Below are 21,916 nucleotides of genomic sequence, written 5' to 3' on the forward strand. Positions count from 1 at the left end.
AGCCGGACATTCCGGGATCAAATCAGAAACCGGGATGGCTTCTCTAAATCAGGGAGGTCCCTGGAAAATTGGGATACTTGGAGGGTCTGCAGTTGTTAAAACGGAGGCAACTCATACTAGGAACAAACCACTCCACTATCAAAGCTACAATGGCGTGGTAGAATTTTGGGGATGCAGATGAAGAAAAACATTATATACCTATTTGAAGAAGTGTGCATGCACATGAAAGCTCATACCAAGAACAAACTTAGTTGGTCTCTAAGGTGCTACTGGAAGGAATTTTTTTGTTTGTTTGTTTTTATTATATACTAGATCAGTGTTGCCAACTCTTTGGGACTCGTGGGCATAAGTGAAAATGGAAGAGAATGCCATGGGCGCCACCTATTCTGGTGGCATATCCAGAGTACCATTGCACCCAGGGGCACTACAATGCTGACCCCGGGGCTAGGACCACGAGACTCAGACTCAGCTAGCCCCACAAATTCCTAAGTTCTATCTCTATGTTCCCCATTTTTTTTCCAATTTGTCAGAGTTCATAAGTTCAGTCTATGCTACATTCTGAGTGCAGTTCCATTTTTAATTATAATTGTTTTTAATTAAAAATGTACAGTGACTTTGAATGTTCTGTAATGGTGTATATATGTAGAAATTAACAACAGATTAGTTATTAATGTACTAGCTACATGTCCAGTGCCTCCATTTTGATTCGCGCCAGAAATAGCTAGAGAATGGCCTGATGCTGACTCAACACCTGCAATTTTTTTTTTGTTCCTACTAATATGTTGTTTATTTATTACATACATTTCCATCTGACCTTTCCCATAACTCGAGGCAATCTGCAAACAAGATTCAACCAAGTATATTTCAAGATAAGCACATGCTTACCTTTTCCACTGAAAGCAGTGCGGCTTAACTTTATCTGGCACGTGCCCTGACATAAAAGCCCCAAACACCCCCATTCTCCAAAAGCATTCTTTCGAGTACAAAAATCCAAAACAGGTATCTCATCTTGGCAGTAATAAAACCAAGAAACCAGCGGATGGAAACAGACACCAACGCAGCCCTCTAACACATCTTGGTCTTGTTTTAATAGATGCATTTTCTACTCAAGAGGAGACCCTGTGTGCATATCAGAGTTGGACGTGGGAGGCCCAGGTTCAAACCTCTACTCAGCCGTAAAGCTCACTGTATGGCATTGGGACAATGACTATCTCAGGGGCTGGTCTGGTGTACGAGGCCTTGGGAGAAAGTATGGGATAAAAATGTAATTAATAATTATTACAAGTGGTAATGGACCTTCATCTGAATGAATGTGTAAGGCCGTTCACTGGTTGCTCATGAGAAATCAGCCGAACGCAGAACTTCTAAAAACTAAGTTCTTTATTGTGCAGATATTTACAGTGGAGCAAAAGTTCAAATGTCCATCTCATCCCTCCGCAGAGTCCGGGAATAAACCCTTCCGGTTCTTGGTCCAGCAAAAGAGGCACAGGATTCGAAACCCCCGCTTCCCCCTTCCACGTCTTTCCTGTCTGCGAATTCTGGGCGCGGGAAACTGTTCCTGTTCCCCGCTTCCCCCTTGGTGCTCAGGCTCTGCGATCCCTTCAGAGCCCCTGCGCCGACTTCCTGCCTCCAACTCCCCCTCCCCACTGGAGGAATGGTCGCTTCCTCCTGAGGAGGGGGAAGATGAACTGCTGAACAACGGGAGTGGTTCCCTGTACTGCAAACGATCCTGGGATGCTACCGGCCGTGGGGAGGGGGGCTTCCTGACAGAATGTTTGTGACCTCAGATATTCTGCTGCTCTATAACTGTGTGGGGGGGGTATATTTTTAATGAGGAAATGAGGAAACATATATATTTAAAAATGGCACACTATTTGCATGGTATCGTCCCATTTTTTTTCGAGACGGAAAGAACCACAAACTTCTCCCAGTCTACACACTGGTGTTGGCTCCAGGATAATTAGAGCCATTCATTTGCTGAGCTTGTGGCAGCGGCATCTAATTATGACTGTCCAAAATATGGATATATTTGACAATTAATTGCATTCTTATAAGTGGTTTAATACAAGCAAAAGTGAATTCATATAAATCAAAAGTAAATCCAGGATACATTAACAGGTAGCTGAAGCACTTCCTCTTAGCGTCCTGCGGTAGCTTTGGGCAGTTGGTATAGCCTAATTGGGAAATAACTCTTAATTTTAGGGTAAATGTGTTGTTTAGTGTGCGGCCCCTGGTGAGCTTCTTCTGCCAAAACGGATCTCCAGCCGTAAAAGATAAATGAATCGCAGGCACATGCTAATTAATTTGTCATATATTTGTGCTAACATTCTTCTGCATAAAGCAATAAGTCTTCAAGAGTCAAACTAGAAAAAAAAGAAACAAGGTCTTCATTGTTTTGTTTCTTCTAATTCAAGCCTTTTGGCGGGTTGCATTTATCCGTGGCCTAACACCAGCCAGGGCTGATCTAGATAGAGGAGACACTGAGCAACAGCTGTGTTTTGTACCATTTCTTGCTAATCCCTACTCAAACACAATGGATAATCCCACAGTCCTCACACTCTGAAGATAGCTGGTGCAGTGGAGCTGGAACATGGGGCAAAGTAGTTGCGTGTCGAGGTCCCCAATCCACCCCTCAAGTAAAACACACTTCACACTAGATATAAGTTTAAGGTTTTTGGCATTAATTTGGCCACAACTTTATTGAATACAAAATAAGTGAGTGGTTGCTTAGGCATTGGTTAAGACTATCTGTCCCGCTGGGGACAGAACTGACATCCATCCGCCTGTGGAGTCAGTATAGGGGGAAACACTTTGGGGAGAGAATGTGCGCCCGTTCTCCCCAAATGCTCCCAGGGGCTCTTTCGTGGGCCCTGGCCCCCGACCAGGGGGAAACGGACAAGCATGGCGAGCCCCTGGATTGCTTTAACGGAATTCCCCTCGCCGCCGCAGCCTTGAAGGGGCAACCACAGCCAACCTGCCCCTTCGCAGCATAGGAGGGGCAACCACAGCCAACTCTGCCCCTCCTAAACCAATTTATAACCAATGCCTAACCGCCAACCTAGCAAGTTGTGACTAATTGCTACGCAGTAGGCGAAAACCAAATGGCACCAGCCAATCAGCCAAGTGGAAAAATTCCTACCAGGCCCCTGCTACAACGCAGACGACCCCATGACAGGCATAGCAAGGTCAACGCAGAGGCCTAATAACAGGGTGGGAGGGCGGGCGATCCGATGCACGAAGCCAGTTGCAACATAGAAATCTCCCCAATGACAGCCAGAGCCCAATCGCAGTAGTGGCCATCCATACAAACCTGCCCAGCAGCAGAGGGGTGACTTGCTAGCCCCCACCGCAACACGTGCTCTCCATGAAGGAGAACACGCTCTCCAGTACTATTTTTCCAGTAGAAATGGTGGCACCATCTGCTGGGGTGGTACTTGACAACGTTGCAAGCTTGGGGTGGAGGGAAGGCACAGGATCCCTCTGACTTAACAACATGCTCGCCACTTGCCCACCCTTTGCCAACTCATTATTCTATGACTGACGGTCAGCTGATACAAATGAAACGGGTATTCTGCTATGCATTACTGCTGTTTGGGATCTAGTTGGTAAATGTTACAGGTAGGTGGCCATGTTGGTCTGCCACGGTCAAAACAAAATAACAAATAAAAAAAATCCTTCCAGTAGCAACTTAGAGACCAACTAAGTTTGTTCTTGGTATGAGCTTTCATGTGCATGCACACTTCTTCAGATAGGTATATAATGTTTTTCTTCATCTGCATCCCCAAAATTCTACCATACCATTGTAGCTTTGATAGTATCTGTCCATTGTAGCCAATGGAGGAGTGCGCTTTTGGGGGCGAGGTCAAACTGTTGGAAGGTTGCAGCACCTGCTGTGGCTATAGAAACATGTTTTGTTGCAGCTGGGGCAGATTAAGGTGCCTGTTGTTGTTTTTTCTGCTGCAGGTACACTATGGTGTTTCTTCTCTCTGTGCTCTTCCCAGCAGTCATTCCTCCTCTGGTCACTGCTATGGATACACAACTTGATATATATTCATATAATGGATCCGCCATACATCTGCCAGCATTGCTGGATTTTTGAGGGCAGACTATGGACTCTCTTTAGAGATGAGACTAAGGGGCTGTGTCATTAAGAGCTCCTGCACTTCAGACTTTGCCACTATCTCATTCCCGGAGCCCTGCTGTCTATTACTGGACAGCAGTACTAGACAGCTGTTCTGAAATTGGGAACTTATCCTAGGACTGGAGGAGAAATAGGCAAAAAAATGATATTCTGTTGACCTGGCAGGTGCAGTACAACAGGATTCTGGTACTACTTAAACAGGTTTGACTAATCCACAGGTTTTGTATTACTTTCCAGTTACTAGGGCTAATATTACTTGTTCCTGTTCTGTGACTGAATTCCTATTTCTATGGTGTTTAGAAGAGGACTTAATCTCTCTCTTGAACGCAAGCCTGGACAGTGTGGATGGAAGTCTTGGGCTGCCCAGATGACTAGACCCCCTTCTCAGCCTCGCTGATGTGGTCCGAATAGTGCAAGAGCCTGAGGGGGACATTGAGGTCCGAGCAACCACAGTCTTGGGTAGCTCACTAAGCTAAATCCCAGGTTCAGCTCTTGCTCCAAACCACAAAATCCATGATGCTCCACTGAGTCACCAATATAGGTAGTTCACTTTCCCTTCAGATTGTTGGCTATAAACCAGCAGGGAATTTAAATCATATCACTTTTCAGCTACAAAGCTCTTTCAAGGCTGCCCTTGGTATTTCCAATAGATAAGAATTTCAGCCTAGAGAATCTCTACCTGTCACCATTTATCATGATCACTTTAATAGCATCTCCTGTTGACCAGATCATCTGGTCTGCCTACTGCAAACCCTTTACTCTTCGCAGTCCATTAATTTTACAAATTTTAATTGTGTACATTTTTGACAGCTTTAATTTTCCTGAAATCCTGGTGCGATCTTATAGTCAAGAGACAAGACTTCTAATTGGTCCACAAAGTTTTCCTGCAGATACTTTGAAAAGAGAGAAATATCCAAATTTGTGGAATGAATACGGATTATGGAAACCTATCCATTCTCAAAGAAATCAGCCCTGAGTGCTCACTAGAAGGACAGAACCTGAAGTTGAGGCTCCAGTACTTTGGCCACCTCATGAGAAGAGAAGACTCCCTAGAAAAGACCCTGATGTTGGGAAAGATGGAGGGCACAAGGAGAAGGGGACGACAGAGGACAAGTTGGTTGGACAGTGTTCTCGAAGCTACTAACATGAGTTTGGCAAAACTGCGAGAGGCAGTGAAAGATAGGCGTGCCTGGCGTGCTCTGGTCCATGGGGTCACGAAGAGTCGGACACGACTGAACGACTGAACAACAACAACAAATGCTCAAGGTGGTTACAAAGAACCCTCGCCAGATATGTATGTCTATGGTGGGTTTAAGTGCATTCCAATAAATATGGGCGAGGAGTGCAGTTTGCTCCACCATTTGGAAATGATCTCCATGGTTGGCATCTAATGGAACATTCTCAGAGCAGATTGTAGACATGTAGATTAGACTGCGTGTTTACAAACAGGGCCAGATTTAGGTTTGATGAGGCCCTAAGCTACTGAAGGTAATGGGGCCCTTTATATGTCCAGCTTTCCTTTGTCAACAACAAATTGTCGCTGTTTTTCGTGTTGAATACATGCTATATGGTAAGTTATGGACCTAACAGGTATCTAAAGCCATTTGCACCTGCAGAATGTAGGCACCCTATGTATAGAAATGAGGAAACCAGTGATATTTTAGGGAGCAGGCTAGCAAGCAGGGGCCACGACTTACATCATAACTTACAACACTGTTGCTGTATGTAGGTTTTATTTTATTTTTTATCTTATATTTTGGAAATGTACATCCAGGTTTCTTTTTTCCTTTAATTTTTTGGGGGGCCCCAAGAGAGTGGGGCCCTAAGCTATAGCTTGTTTAGCTCAGTGTTTCCCAACCTTGGGCCTCCAGCTGTTTTTGGACTACAACTCCCATCATCCCTAGCTAGCAAGACCAGTGGTCAGGGATGATGGGAATTGTAGTCTGAAAACAGCTGGAGGCCCAAGGTTGGGAAACACTGGTTTAGCTTATACGTAAATCCGGCACTGTGACCTGTGACTACAAACCATTCCAAGCACTGGGTTTTGGTTTTGGTTAGGTAGTTTGTAGGCTTCCCTGGTTCTCTCTCTCTCTCTCGTTTCTTAGTGCATGTGACAATTCTATGAACTCTGTGAATTGTATGAATAACTCCCATCCCTCATACCTATGTCCATTACCACCAACTATTATGGGATCCCTGGCTCCATTCTCACAGGCTGTACCTGAAACCCAGGGAAAACATCAGTGCGGGTTATTAGTCAAGGTTTGTTGTGGGTTTCATCTGGTTCTTCACTGAATGTCCTGCTGGGATTCCAGGGCTTGTGAACAGAGTCCATGCAGCAAAGTCGTGCATGTACTTGGCAAACATCACGAGATCTGGGACTGGAATAGCCACTGGATTACTGATATTAGCGATATTTTTGACTTCACAAGCCTGGGGTGTGTGTGTGTGTGTGTGTGTGTCTGTGTAAATACAGAGCCTGTGTGCACTAGTGGATAGAATGATGAATGTGGATTGAGCAAACCTGGATTCAAATCTCTGCTCAGCCACTTTGTCAGCCTAGGCCCCCCTCACAGGATTGTTGGGAGGATAAATTGGGAAAGCCGATGCACGCTGTATTTCAAGGCTAAGTAAGTAAATTTATTACGGCCATTGGCCCATATCAAAATAAAACAGACAAAGCAAACAGAACATACAATTTGGAGCGACTCGACATAAAACAATAAAACGATAAAAACGAGGCAGCAACTGCTGCAATTTGAACAATATCAATTCTAAAGAATAACATTTTAACTCAATTTTTGGTTAATACATATGCAGCATGGAGATTCAGCTAAAACTTTATTTAAGGGTTAATTAATAACTTAATTTCCTCTTAATAATACTGGGTATTAGTTAAACTATCCAAACTATGCAGTGACAGTATTTCAAGGGTAGCATACAAATATGGAAGACTGCCAAGTACAGTGGTACCTCTGGTTACGGATTTAATTCGTTTCAGGGTGCCGTGCGCACCCCAAAAAGTCCGTAACTAGAGGCGCCTGTTCTGCGCATAGCATACAAGCTCTTCTGCGCATGGTGCACAGAGCACTTCCTCGCATGTGTGAGCGGCGAAACCCGGAAGTATACACTTCTGGGTTTGCCACGGCTGTAACCCAAAGATGCCATAACCTGGAGGTTACGCAACACGAGGTGCCACTGTAAACTAAGATATAACCTTCCCTCGTGAAGATCAGAGTGGCAGTAAAGAAAGCTGTTTTAGCCTTACTGAAGTTTTCTTCTAATTCACTAACTGCTGCTGCTGCCTATTTCTAAGTTCCATGTGGCAGAAACCATCTTTATTTTTAGGTAGTATTTTAGATTTTAATGAAAATGTGGTTTTAATGACACTTGTCATTACCTTAAAAGCTCAGAGACAGCTGTTAATGCCAGCTTCTATGTTGTTGCTATTCACTGATCGTGTTTTCCTTTTTAAAAAGAGCTGTGATAACTGCATATCAATCTTTAACAACAAGTGGAGAAATGAGATTCCTCCCCTCCCTGCCCCCCCCCCACTGCCGTCCAAGTCAATACAGGTAACACACTGAATATTTAAAACAGACACATAATCTGTTGGATGACAGAACATTTCTCAGTATGGCATCAGGTACCTTTCTTTTTCATCATTGGCACAGATTAAGGATTTGTTTTGTTTTGTTTCACAAAAATGCAAGATGCCAGCTTCTACCTTTTCAAGCTGAAAATAAAAATCATTAGAAAGTGTTGTGGGTTATTTTATGAACACTTTCCTGATCAAAATATTTGCTTTCTTGATTGAATTTGGTTGCCTCTTAAGCTGCAATTCTAAACACACTTACCAGGGAGCAAATCCCATTTGGTTCAGAGAGGTTTACTTTGGAATCAACATACACAGGAGTGTTAGTTGTTAATATGGAGGTTTTTTTTTTTGTTTTTTTTTTAAGTGACATATCCTAGCATTTGTTGAGACATATGATATTGTTGTTTGCCAAGAAAATACTGCATTGAAATCAGGGCCTGCCAAAGATGTTTGGCTTGCAAGTCAAAGGGTGGGGTGCCTGAGACCAGTCAACCTATTCTGGCACCTGACACAGAACTTCCCTCAAACACACCGGCAGGTAGTCACAATGGAACAATGGCAAAATAACTAACATTTTGCTGTCCACATGCGATAGCCTGAATCTGCTGCCTGAAGCGGCCAACTCACAATGCCTAATGGTAGGGCAAGCCCTGATAAAAATGAATGTGATGCCCTCAGTTCACTTTACCCATGTAATTATTATTATTATTATTATTATTATTATTATTATTATTATTAATACCCGCCCATCTGGCTGGGTTTCCCCAGCCACTCTGGGCGGCTTCCAACGAAACATTAATATACAATAATTCATCAGATATTAAAAGCTTCCCCAAACAGGGCTGCCTTCTAAAAGTAAGATAGTTGTTAATTTCTTTGACATCTGATGGGAGGGCGTTCCACAGGGCAGGTGCCACTACCAAGAAGGCCCTCTGCCTGGTTCCCTGTAACTTAGTTTCTCACATCGAGGGACCTGCTAGAAGGCCCTCTGCGCTGGACCTCAGTGTCATAGCTGTCAACTTTCCCTTTTTTTGGAATAGGAAACAGCGCTGGAATAAAGAAATTTCCTGCAAAAAAGGGAAAGTTGACAGCTATGCTCAGTGTCCGGGCTGAACAGTGGGGGTGGAGACGCTCCTTCAGGTATACTGGGCCGAGGCCGTTTAGGGCTTTAAAGGTCAGCACCAAGACTTTGAATTGTGCCTGGAAACGTACTGGGAGCCAATGTAGGTCTTTCAAGACCGGTGTTATGTGGTCTCGGCAGCCACTCCCAGTCACCAGTCTAACTGCTGCGTTCTGGATTAGTTGTAGTTTCCAGGTCCCCTTCAAAGGTAGTCCCACGTAGAGTGTGTTGCAGTAGTCCAAGTGGGAGATAACGGATAGCCACCCAACTGTAATGAACCATGCCCCATGACAGATAGCCATCCAACTGTAATGAAATGCTGTAAACAAACAAACAAACAGGGGAATTATTTCTTTTGGTCATGTCATCACTCCTGCTCTATTCAAACAATATCAAAAGCAGCTTACAAGGTACTAAAACAAATGAACAATTGTTTGTTCATGGTTTGTGGCTGTAGCTGACATTGTGTGCTTGGGTCTCCCAATCTGATTCAGGACTCATTCCAATGCTTTGAAGTAGCTGTGATGTGACCCAGGAGAAGCTGGAGCTATCATGTCCTGGATCACAGTCCCAAACTGATTTCGGGGTCTCAAGCAGTGTTCAATTAGGATTTTAAACCCTAATTAAACATGTGGTTGTGGGGTGGAGAGAGAATCGTATCGACTCCTGTCCCCCCGTTCTTGGCCACGTGCTTAAGGGGTGTATGTGTTAAATTCAGTGTTTGAAATTTGCCTGGCGCATTATGCATCTTGGAACCAAGTGAAGATGCCTGGGTGCCAGGATGGTGCCTGACTTCTCCACCATCTGGAGATGTTGCCTGGGGATCCTTGGATCTTGACTGTTTTCACACACTAGCAACACATTCTGTAGAATTCTACCTGTTATATTTTATCTGCACAATCAGAATGAATTCCAGGAACCAAAAAGTCATATTGAAAAAATATGACTTTTGAGCCATCTGGCTCAAGAATGGTAACCAGGCATTCTGTTTTGATTACCGTAACCCTGGTTCGAGGAGCCGTTCGGCACCTAGATTATATAACTGAGTTTCTAACACTGCTTAAATGGCATTGTATTTTCTACAGTACGAGGATTTTTAATCAGAAGAGGATTCCAATATTTTGCTTTCTTTAGTCCTTGCTGAGGCATTTTCTATAAAAGTCTTTAAGTCCTGTGTCTTTAGGAGCCCAGGAATATATTAACTGTACCTTATATTATAAATATTCTTCACATGGGGTTGAACTAATAACAGCAGCCCCAAGTGCTTGGCATTATGTAGAGCAAGCCTGTATTTATTTGTTGGTTAATTTTGCCACTGTCACCAGCAGTCCCAAATGAGAGCATAAAAAGCACAGTGTAATATCAACACAGTTTGTTTTAAATCAGGTTTATTTCCAGATGGCTCAACTTCTCACTCTAAACGTTTTGTTGGGTATTTTGATGTGACACCACTGGTAATAAAGAATCGTCTTTAACATTGTCATTTTTCATTAATCCTGCTGTTAAGCAACTACATCCAGAATTCATTACAATGGCTATGAATATTTTTGAGTCATCAAATTGGGAATTTCCCCCCCTTTTTTTTGCTGCACTGCAAAATTAGCATGTATACAATAGCCAGCCAAAGTTTAAGTACTTTGACACCACATTAGTTTCAATGGGAAGAATTAAGCATGTGCTCCAATAATCACAGTGAACGCAAAGGGCCCAAAAAGTGCTTAAATTTGGCAGGATGCACATCCCTTTACAGAAAGGGAGAATCGGAAATATGTGGGGACATGGACATAGCCAGGGGGGGCAGGGCGCAGCTGCCCCCCCTAGATCAAGTAAAACAATAGAAATATTCAGTGCTTTTTTTCTTTAAAAATGTTTAGGGGTGTTGTGTATTGATTCAAGGGTTATCATATCTGTATTACTATTGTCTGTATTCACATTAGGGGAAAGTAACTGCCTTCCTGTTCCAGAAGGAACAGCTACTATTGGTTCATTCAAGTTGCTGCATTTGGATCCTCAGTCTTATTGGTTCCCACCAAAAGGCAGCTTTGTGATTGCTTGAGATTGTTCCCTCCAAAATGTATCCTTTCTAGCCAGTCTTCTATCCCTATAAATGTAGCTTCCCTCTCCTCAGTTCCCCAGTCTTGTTTGCCTGAATAGGTTTTAAAATTTGTATGGATGATTGTGTTCTGACTGATGGTCAAATAAATTGTTATTGATTGATTGATTGATTGCCTGAATAAAGAGCGTTACATGAAGAAGCTGTCTCCTGCATGCTATGTCAGAGAGCTGAAATCACTTGCTGAAATCATTATCCCCACGCTACTACAAGGGGTACTCTCATTTTCCTACTCATATTGAAATACTGCTCCTCAATGAGGCCAAACTTAGATTCACAAAATGTTTAGGGGTATGTGTACCCCTGCATCCCCCCCCCAGAAAAAAAGCACTGGAAATACTCAACTAACTGCCAAATCATGTCAGTTCTGCCCCCTAACATAAATCCTGGCTAAACCAGAGACTTATGGGACCCCCATTCAAACTCATTGTGGGAGCAACCCTAGGCACAAGTACCTGCCGTAAAGCAAGCAACAGAGGTTCAGTCAGCTGATGTAAAATTACAAAACCTGTTCAGTAGCAAACTATTTCATGACCTTTGTGGACTGCAGTATCATTATCCAGAAATGCAAAATCAAACCATTTGCATCTCAAAGCCAACCTAGAAAATGAGGACCAAAACAGACATGAGCTTAAATGTGTGTCAGCATTTTATGTCGTATAGCACAACCGCCCTTTTTTGAGCCAAGCATTCCAGATTGACAGAAGCCACCTCAGCTTCTGATGTCAACCAGAGAACTCCTGTTTTGGCACTGCCACCACTGCCTTGGCCTCGGCCTCCTCAGCCGTAAGGGTGTGTGGCAGTGGGGTGGTGGTGGGGAGATAGTGGTGGCACATAAGGGCAGTGGCATGGTGAGGCAGCCGGGGTGGCGCGTAAAGGTGGTCAGTGGCAGGATGGTAGGGGGGGGGAGGCAGTGACAGTGAGATGGTGCAGGGAAGTCATGTCCCAATTTGCCCTTCCAGGATGTTTTGTTCAGGATTTGAAAAAAAAAAAAAAACAAGTTCCATCAGATGTAAAAAGGTAAAGGGACCCCTGACAGTTAAGTCCAGTTGCGGATGACTCTGGGGTTGCGGCGCTCATCTCGCTTTATTGGCCGAGGGAGCCGGCGTACAGCTTCCAGTTCATGCGGCCAGCATGACTAAGCCTCTTCTGGCGAAACATGGAAACGGTGTTTACCTTCCCGCCGGAGTGGTACCTACTTATCTACTTGCACTTTGACATGCTTTCAAACTGCCAAGTTGGCAGGAGCTGGGACCGAACAACGGGAGCTCACCCCATCGCGGGGATTCGAACCGCCGACCTTCCGATCAGCAAGCCCTAGGCTCAGTGGTTTAGACCACATCGCCACCCACGTCTCTGATTCCATCAGATGTAGGGACTGATAATTGATGGGATGAGAACAGGAATGTAAGTGGAAGTTAACCTTATCCTGCTCTTCTTGTAGTCCTAAAGAAAACCCCTTTTCTGAAACAAGGGTTTGCATAGGAAGGAAATTGTGCATTGGTATGAATGGGGAATTTCCCTCCAAAACAAGGAGCAGCTTCAAATAAGGCAGGGGGATTTTCCTCTGCACCACAGCAAAGGAGGAAAGGGTTACATTCGCTCTTCTTACTGGCTCTAAATCCTCTTAATTATTAGCACCCCAGCTGATGTAATTTGCATATTTAAAAGCCTGTATGTTTCATGCAAAGATTCATCATGTCTAATTTGGGCCTTGTATCTCCCTCTGAAATTTCTCAGGATAAGTAAGTACGTTCCTGGTATTATTTGAGTTTTGTCTTCCGTTTTTCCTCTCTCCTTGGGATATCACAATAACTGGATTTGAACTGGCAGTAATCAATTTACCGTACTCTACTTCAGATACTGCGAATAAACATTATATAATGTGGTTTTATAGGATTTAGCCCCGGAAAAGAATGTGTAAAATGTGTTTCTTAGCAACACATGCGCATTCGAGCTTGCGAATCTATATGACTAAAATAGACCAGAAACATATAGCAAATAATGGCAGGCTTTTATTAACCTCAGCAGGCTTTCTTTTAATGCTGAAAACAGTACAATCGGGGCATTTAAGTGGTCAGTTTATGGAAGTGATTAATTACTTAGACAAGTTTTTTAATGTAGATATTAATGGATATTCATTGGAATTATTTCTTGTAAAAAGGGTGTTCAATATTGGCCACAGCATCTAAGCAAATAATATATGTACACTACTTGACTCTGATGACGGTGAAGCAGTGAAGAAAACTGTTCGTATCACTTTCATTTTTCCAAAACTCATGTCACTTTGCATGCTCAGTTCTATATAGTAGAAAAGGTTGTGGGGATAACCAACATCTGGGACAGCCAGTAATTCCTGGAGTGCCTGCTCCCACTGGCCGTGAATGGGTCCGTTGGTTATGAAGCTGAAGGTCGTTGAGATTGTTGTTTGGAGTTCCGGAGGTTTCTTTGGAGTCACGGAGGCTCCTCTGGAGTTACGAAGGCTTGAGGTTCCAAAAAGGAAAGGATAAAAGAGGTGGCCAAAACTAAGAAGGTGGCGAAATAAAATTTAGAAATAAAAGAAATAAGAGACTGCAGTCAATGGTGGAGTTGCGCTCTCCCGACTACCACTCTGTGCGGCTTGGTTTCTCTTTCGCTTTCTCTCTCTCTAGGCTTGTCTCGCACGGTTGTTCTCTCTTGGCTTGTCTCGCACACTCTACACACCGCTACAGAGAGCAGGGGCCATTTATTAGTAAACTGAATAACGTCATAACATCATCATTAACCAATCATAACATAGTATTCTGCTGAGTTTCCGGGCGGGAAACTGCTTCCCGACCGTTACTAAAGGCTGTTTTGGCGCGCTTTGCTGCTAGCGCGGAGGGATGCAGGCAACAAACCTTTGCCTGATCCTTTTGCCTTCCGTGCATAGCGCGGAAGGTTACCATACTGCGGCAAGGTGCAGGAGCACCTGAAAACGTATTCCCACAAAAGGTGGTGCTGAAACTTAAAAAGCCTGTTCCAAGACATTTTGATGCCTCAAATGGAGCACCCTATTCTGCTTGGGCCAACCTTTAAAAAGGCTTGTTGAATGATTTGGACTCCAATTTCTGCCTTCATCAGTGTTTATATGGAGGGAACCGTGTCATTTCCATAGAATTCTTTTGATGCTTGCGGTGGCATAGCTCAGTCAGTAAAGCATGAGACTCCTAATGTCAGGGTCATGGGTTTGAGCCCCATGTTGGGCAAAAGAGTTCTGCATTGCAGGGGGTTGGACTAGATGACCCTCATAGTCCGTTCCAACTCCACAATTCTATGAATTCTCTCTTGAGAGTAATGGAATGTCATTGAGTGCTTTCACTCTCAGGGAGACTTGTTCTACTCTATCCAAAGAGTGTGGCAGCAAGGAGCTCTGTGTGATAGCTTCTTGTGATTTTGTTATTTTTTAAATATATATTTATTGAATTTTATATAACAAAAACAACTACCACAATTCTGCAGTTTTCAACAAGCAGAATATCATGGCAGACTGGACAGAGTATGTGAACAAGGACGTTTGTGTTTGACAAACCTAGAATTCATAGTGCCCTAAGATTCTTCAACTGGAGATTTATGCAGTCAGGTGTTCTCCATTCAGTCCACTTCCTCTGTCTCACTCAGCAGCACTTTTTACCTGTTCAGTGAAATGTGGGAGCAGGGAAGTAAGACCTCACCTGCTGCGTCTCCTCCAGATCTCCATGAATGCATCCGTAGGTTGGAATGTAGCATTGGCACATGCAGGTGTACTCATTGTTAGGGCTGGGCCATGGGCAAACGTCTGAGGTGAGCAATGAGCAGGAATCAAAAGCCATGGGGCAGGGGTAGGCAACCTAAGGCCCGTGGGCTGGATGCGCCCCAATCGCCTTCTCAATCCGGCCCGCGGACGGTACGGGAATCAGCGTGTTTTTACATGAGTAGAATGTGCCCTTTTATTTAAAATGTATCTCTGGGTTATTTGTGGGGCATAGAAATTCATTCATTATTATTTTTTTCAAAATATAGTCTGACCCACCACATGGTCTGAGGGATGGTGGACCGGCCCACAGCTAAAAAAGGTTGCTGGCCCCTGCCATGGGGCAAGCCAGTTTTTAGGACCGAAAGAGGCAGGAGCAAGGAGCAAGGCAGAAGGTAGAAGAAATCAAAGACTCATTAACATGCCACAGCTCAGGGACGCCACGGTGCTCAAGCAGGGCTCAGTTTTGATGCCCAGGAAGTTCTATGGATCTACATGCAGTTCAGCCATTGACCACACAGAGCTACCTTACATAGATCCCTGACACATACAAATTCTGTACACCCATTTAGGTTTCTGTCTTTTGCAGGCTTCACAGTTGTGCAAAGACTATGCATACAAAACTATGCATACGTGCAAAAGTTCTATTCATACCTTTATATTAATATGTGGAGCAGGGACAGTGGATAAGATCCAAATTCCTCCCCATATAGATCTTCTGACTGAATTGGTTCATGGATCATAAATGCACCACAAAAATAGAGACTATTTTAGGCCTGTTTTTTTTACTCTCATTATTGAACCTAAAGCACATGAAATGCAACACATGAAGGAATATGAATTCTTGTCGAGGACAGTTTCCAAATGACAGACTTGCTACTTGTAGCATTGGCTTATGTGTCCTCTAAAAAGTTGTGGTTGAGGAAATTCTGTTTCCAATTCATTCTTTAAAAAAAAAAAAAGATTGCATGCTATATATGTAGGAGATTTCAGGGGTATTATAAACTCATTCCTAAAAGTCAAAAAGTATAACTTGTGACAAACAGAAGCTAGATTGACTCTATGGGAAGGTGGAAAATGATTCTGCGAGATGGATTTGTCACAGGTCTACACGGAGATGGAAGTTAAGGAAGCTTCCAGCTCAGAATCAGTACATTAATCTGTCTATTCTAGTAAAACAGGTTAGAGGTAGGTGTGCGTTGGTGCTCCTAACCATTTGTGTCACAACTTAACAAAACAAAACAAAAGTTACAGAATGGAAACCATATCCTGTTATGAGTTTCCATAGACTTTTATAGATTATTTCCCCCTGGAGGATTTAATAGACAGAAACAAGCAGTGCCTGTGCCATGGAATTTCAATAATGGCATAAAGGTTGGAGGTTGACAAATTCAAAGGAAACCGACCCAACCATAACCTGGTTGTCAAGTTCCCTCTTATTTTCCCCAGTTCAAAACTTAGGTCAACCTGTGGCTACAGATGGCTTGATCCCAACTTTCTCCATCTCTGCATCCCTGAAGTCAGAAAATTTAACTGGAAGCTGGAGCTGGATAGGCCACAAACGGAAGGTTGGAAATTGTCTGGTATTTATACCATGACTGTCCAATACTGAGTCCTCTTTTTTTCCCTTCCTGCCAATCACACAGACTTAGGCTGGACACATTCCTATTCCCATCTGCGACTGAAAGGGCGCTCTGAGACATGAGTGAATTCAGATTGTGGCAGCTCATTAAGGTAGCATCCAGTTCTGTTCCTTTAGACTTTTCATTTCAATTCTCACATTATTTGCTTTTTTAATGGATTTTATCAGCCACCTAAATTCTCACGTTCACCTTTCATTTCCCTTGATTCAGAACTCAGTTTTCCTGCAGTATGATTGCTACACTTTTCGGCGCCAGCAGCGTTCAAGACACTGTACAAAACAGAGAAATATATGGCCTACGTCAAAAGGGTTTATAAACAGAAAGCAGAAGAATGGAAGAAGGCTTCTTGGTTTGAACGGTATCTGAAGACGTGTGCATGCACACGAAAGCTCATACCAAGAACAAACTTAGTTGGTCTCTAAGGTGCTACTGGAAAGAATTTTTTATTTTGTTTTGACTATGGCAGACCAGCACGGCTACCCACCTGTAACCAGATATAAGACAGGGCAACGTGAGCAATCAAACACCTAGAAAATTTCGGGGGGGGGGGGAGAGAAAACATTTGCTGTATATTGGTTTTAAATGGATGCTGTTTTGTCTTCCATCTGTTTTCACTACAGATTGACAGACTTCTCTGCAGGAGACTTTCTAAATTCAGATGGAAGGGTATCGGGGTGTGTAGGACAGGGGAGTGTATGACTTTGACATTTGCGGGGGAAGTTTTTTTTAAAACAATGCTTGAAATTCCACTTGGCTGGCAGGGCAGTGGCCCAGCCGACGTAGTGGCGCAGAAGGACAGGGAAGCTCCCCTGTTTTGAGACCCCAGAGAGGCAATTAGCAGAGACAACACTGGACTGTGGGAATCAATGCTTTCATGCAAGCTGCTTCATGTTAGGATTCCAAGATATACAATGAAGACACCACCCTGGGAAGTATATTTGAGTAGTAACTATGGTGCAAAAGGTGGTTTCCTCCTCTTCTTCTTCTTCTTCTTCTTCTTCTTCTTCTTCTTCTCACAATAGAGCACGAAATGAAATGAAAGGTGGTGAAGGAGAAAGGCAGTATATTCTTACAAACCAGAGCTATGTAAGATTTGCCTTGTTAAATATTTCTTAAGCAATTTTTAATTGACAACATATGTTCAACATCACATAGCAACGTGTGCAAAAGCACTTTACATCTGTCATAGCCTCCTGAAGCTAATCCCTCTTTAATGTGCTCGCTTCCTTTGTATTGCTGCAGGCTTTGTTTCTGTTTACTGTCTTTTGAAAGGAAGGGGGGGGAATCAAGTTAGCTGTCAGCAAGAACAAGCTTATTCTACAAAGATTTTAATTCTATTAATCTTTTGACTGGCTATCTTTTTGGAAATCATTTTCCAAGGGCAAACGACGCACATGGAAGGAACAAGCCAAATCTGACTTTTTTCCAAGGTGAAATTGCGCACTTGTATAATTGGGGCTTTTCTAAAGAAAAACTAAAATAAGGAAAGGAAGGAAATTCGGGGGTGGGGGACTGGATTTGATTACAGTGGTACCTCAGGTTACAGACGCTTCAGGTTACAGACTCCGCTAACCCAGAAATAATGCTTCAGGTTAGGAACTTTGCTTCAGGATAAGAAAAGAAATTGTGCTCTGGCGGTGCAGCGGCAGCGGGAGGTCCCATTGGCTAAAGTGGTGCTTCAGGTTAAGAACAGTTTCAGGTTAAGAACGGACCTCCGGAACGAATTAAGTTCGTAACCCGAGGCACCACTGTATAACCACCGTGTTTCTATCTGTCTATCTATCTTTCTATCTATCTATCTATCTATCTATCATCTATCTATCTGTAAAAGTTAGTTCTTAGCATTTAATCACCATCAAGTAAAACCACGAAACAGAATCACAGGTGGGGGGGGCATAGCTGTGAACCTTTCCCCTTCTTTTCCATTTTTTCCAGTGCTATAATATAGGAATTTCCTGCAAAAAAGGGAAGGTTGACAGCTATTTGTGTGTGGGGGTGCGGGTCTCCACAAGCCTGCTCTCTCTCAGTCCCTTGGTAATGGGGAACACATCCAGGTTTGTAAAAGCCAGCCTTGCCTCCCCTGCGCCCAAGGTAAAATCCTCAAGCATGGATGCACATTTGGCGGATGGGTGAAAGGACAACCACAAGGAGGTGAATTATGAGAGTGGGTGGGACAAGGGTCAAGGTCCAGCTAGCTAGCTAGCTTCTCTGGTTAGGTTGTTCCTATTTATCAGACATGACTTATTATTAAATAAAAACCCAAATATGAATGTGCAGTTGAAGAGGAAGCTTGACTCTCAGTGGCTGGGTGTCACCAGCCCACATCAGTGCTGTCCTTGAGTGTACCCTTCTTCTTTCCCTCAAGTTAGTGGATATTTACACCCCTATGGGGGGGGGGATAAAGTGGTTCACCGGAGGAGGCAAAACCTTTATTGCAGATCCTGTCACCTGTTTACAGATATTATTGAAATGCTACTGAGGGATCTTTGCCATACATGTCATCCATCTGTCGTAGTAACTAGCACATTGCTAGTAAAGTATAGAATACTAGCCGTCTTGTATCTGGAATTGCTTGAGAATTTTAAGGAACCAAAAATCCGTGCAGTTTTGCAATCGGTAGTTTAAATCAGCGGAGTTTTGAAAGGTCAGTCCAACATCTTTTTTTAAAAAAATGGCCTCCAATGGTATCTAAACATAGGCGAAAACCCACTCCTCACTCTCGGGAATGGTCATGACAAATTGGATGACAATACATTTGGAGGTGTACAGATTAGTGCACTCTGGAACTGCCGTGCTAAACCTGGCGACAATATCTTCAGAGATGACAAAATAGCTTCAGTCTTTCTGGACTGCAATACAGACCGTAAATCCTTGCAGGATCATGCATTGCAGGACCAAATAAAATGCAGGGGCGGGCAAGGGCAAGAGAAAGATCCCGATGTGCATGCGCTCAAAGGCACAACATTGTGAGTCACCAGCATCAAAGCATTTCCAAGAAGCGTGTGCTCCTGTTGTTGTGACAGACAGATCTGAGAATTAAATTAGAACACATGGCTTCCAAACAAGGCATGGTGTCATGCTCAGAGAAATCTTGGCCAACTTCTGCTACAGGAAAGTAAAGAGACTTCCTTGCCTTCCATCAGCTCTGTGACACATCGAGCCAATGGGAAGGCATTCTGTGAAGGATGGGATTGTAGTCATGCAAACACAGAAGCGGCACTGCCCTGACCTTGTCTTGATCCATCAGCTTCAAGTTTTGAGTGAAGACTCGCAGTAGCGTGCAGCGTGATGAGGCATTAGTGCCAATGATTGACTCGGAAAACATTAGCAAAGGGGTAGAAAAAGTCCTTGCACACTGATTCGCAATACATTTTTGCTTTCTTGTAAAATTAACTCTGCATCTTAGTGTCAGATATGACTTGTCTGCTATGACTGAGACACTTCCTTTAGTTTATTAATCATGTGTCATTACAAATAGACTGTTCATGCATACAAGGATAAGAGAGGTTTTTAGGGATATTTTTTAGGTTCCGGATGAGTATGATGGAGAAGAAGGCCGTTCTCTTCACTTACAGTATCATGTGTAGGGTTCACAAAACTATGGGATGGGGAAACCATGGCTGCATGGTTTGCTAAAGAATTTTGCTTATGCATCTAACCATCACTGAGAAGGTTGTGTAGTTGTTTATCTATTTGACACCTGATGAGAGGGCGTTCCACAGGATGGGCACCACTACTGAGAAGGCCCTCTGTGTTTCCCTGTAACCTCACTTCTTACAGTGGGGGAACTGCCACAAGGTCCTTGGAGCTGGATCTCAGTTTCCAGGCTGAACGATGGTGGTGGAGATGCTCCTTCAGATATACAGGTACAAAGCCATTTAGGACTTTAAAGGTCAGCACCAACGCTTTGAATTGTGCTTGGAAGCCATTGTAAATATTTTAGGAGTGGTGTTATATTGTCCCAGTGGTTGGTCCCAGTCATCAGTCTGGCAGCCGTATTCTGGATTAGTTGTTGTTAATAATAATAATAAACTTTATTGCAGCTATAAGCTCATACATAAATAGACACGCAAATCATACCTGCCTTACAATCCATGCAAAAACAGCTAAAATAATTACATTAAAATAGGAATAATAACATAAAATATTTACAATCAGGAGAAATAAATATAAATTCAACCTATGATACTATCAGGAGTTATTGGCCCAAAAGAGGTGGAAATGAACCACTAGGATTCCTGTAATAGGCCATTTCGCCTCTTATGGTTCAGAACCGAAGTCAGATACCTTGCCACTTGCAAGGTTACCGTTGGGTTAGAATCCTGGAGTAAAAGGGTAAGCTGGATCTCAACTGGAAGTCCAGTGATTAGTTGTTGTTGTTGTTGTTGTTGTTGTTGTTCAGTTGTTCAGTCGTGTCCAACTCTTCGTGACCCCATGGACCAGAGCACGCCAGGCACGCCTGTCTTTCACTGCCTCCGGCAGTTTGGTCAGACTCATGTTAGTAGCTTCGAGAACACTGTCCAACCATCTCGTCTTCTGTCATCCCCTTCTTGTGCCCTCAATCTCTCCCAGCATCAGGGTCATTTCCAGGGAGTCTTCTCTTCTCATGAGGTGGCCAAAGTATTGGAGCCTCAGCTTCAGGACCAGTCCTTCCAGTGAGCACGCAGGGCTGATTTCCTTCAGAATGGGTAGTTGTAGTTTCCTTCAAAGGTAGCCCCATGTAGAGTACATTGCAGTAGTCCAAGCGGGAGATAACCAGAACATACACTACTCAGGTGAGACAGTCTGCGGGTCTCAGCCGGCGTACCAGATGGAGCTGCTAGATAGCTGTCCTGGACACAGAATTGATCTGCGCCTCCATGGACAGCTGTGAGTCCAAAATGACTCCTAGGCCCTGCACCTAGTCCTTTAGAAGCACAGTTACCCCATTCAGGACCAGGTTGTCCCCCACACCCACCTGCCCCCTGCCCCCCAGAAACACAGCCATCCTTTGAAATGTGAACTTCTCTGAATTTTGTGATCCAGTTCTCCAACCAAACAATTTTTTTAAAAGGGTGTATTAAGGGAAATGGGCATAAACTGCCCCATATTAGTGAAAATAGCACAAAAGTGTATTATATTAGGGGAAATTGCTTCACAAAACATACACATTTGTGTGTTAGGCAAAATTACAGACAAAAATGTGTGTCATATATTTGCGCTGAAATTCCAGTGAATTTTCATAATAAACTGATGTGAAAATGTGGAGAACTGAGCATAAGATTGGAAAAATGAGAATCTGACAGACTGAAACTGAAAGTGGTTGGTGGATTCCAAAATTTGAAGTTAAATCTGGGAATTTATTCTCATTCAACGTTACTCATCCACATACTGTTTTCAGCTCAAAATCCGTGACCATGGCCAGTCCTGCAATGATACAAGGGGCCACCTAATTCACTATTTGATAGTTGTGAATTTGAAAATCCCAGAGTGCTGAAGACACAAATAAAATCCTGGGGCAATTTTATTTCCCCCCACAAACTTGGTAATAGGTTCACAATTAATCATTTC

This window comes from Lacerta agilis, chromosome 4 (genome assembly GCF_009819535.1).
Source record: "Lacerta agilis isolate rLacAgi1 chromosome 4, rLacAgi1.pri, whole genome shotgun sequence".
Taxonomy (NCBI): domain Eukaryota; kingdom Metazoa; phylum Chordata; class Lepidosauria; order Squamata; family Lacertidae; genus Lacerta; species Lacerta agilis.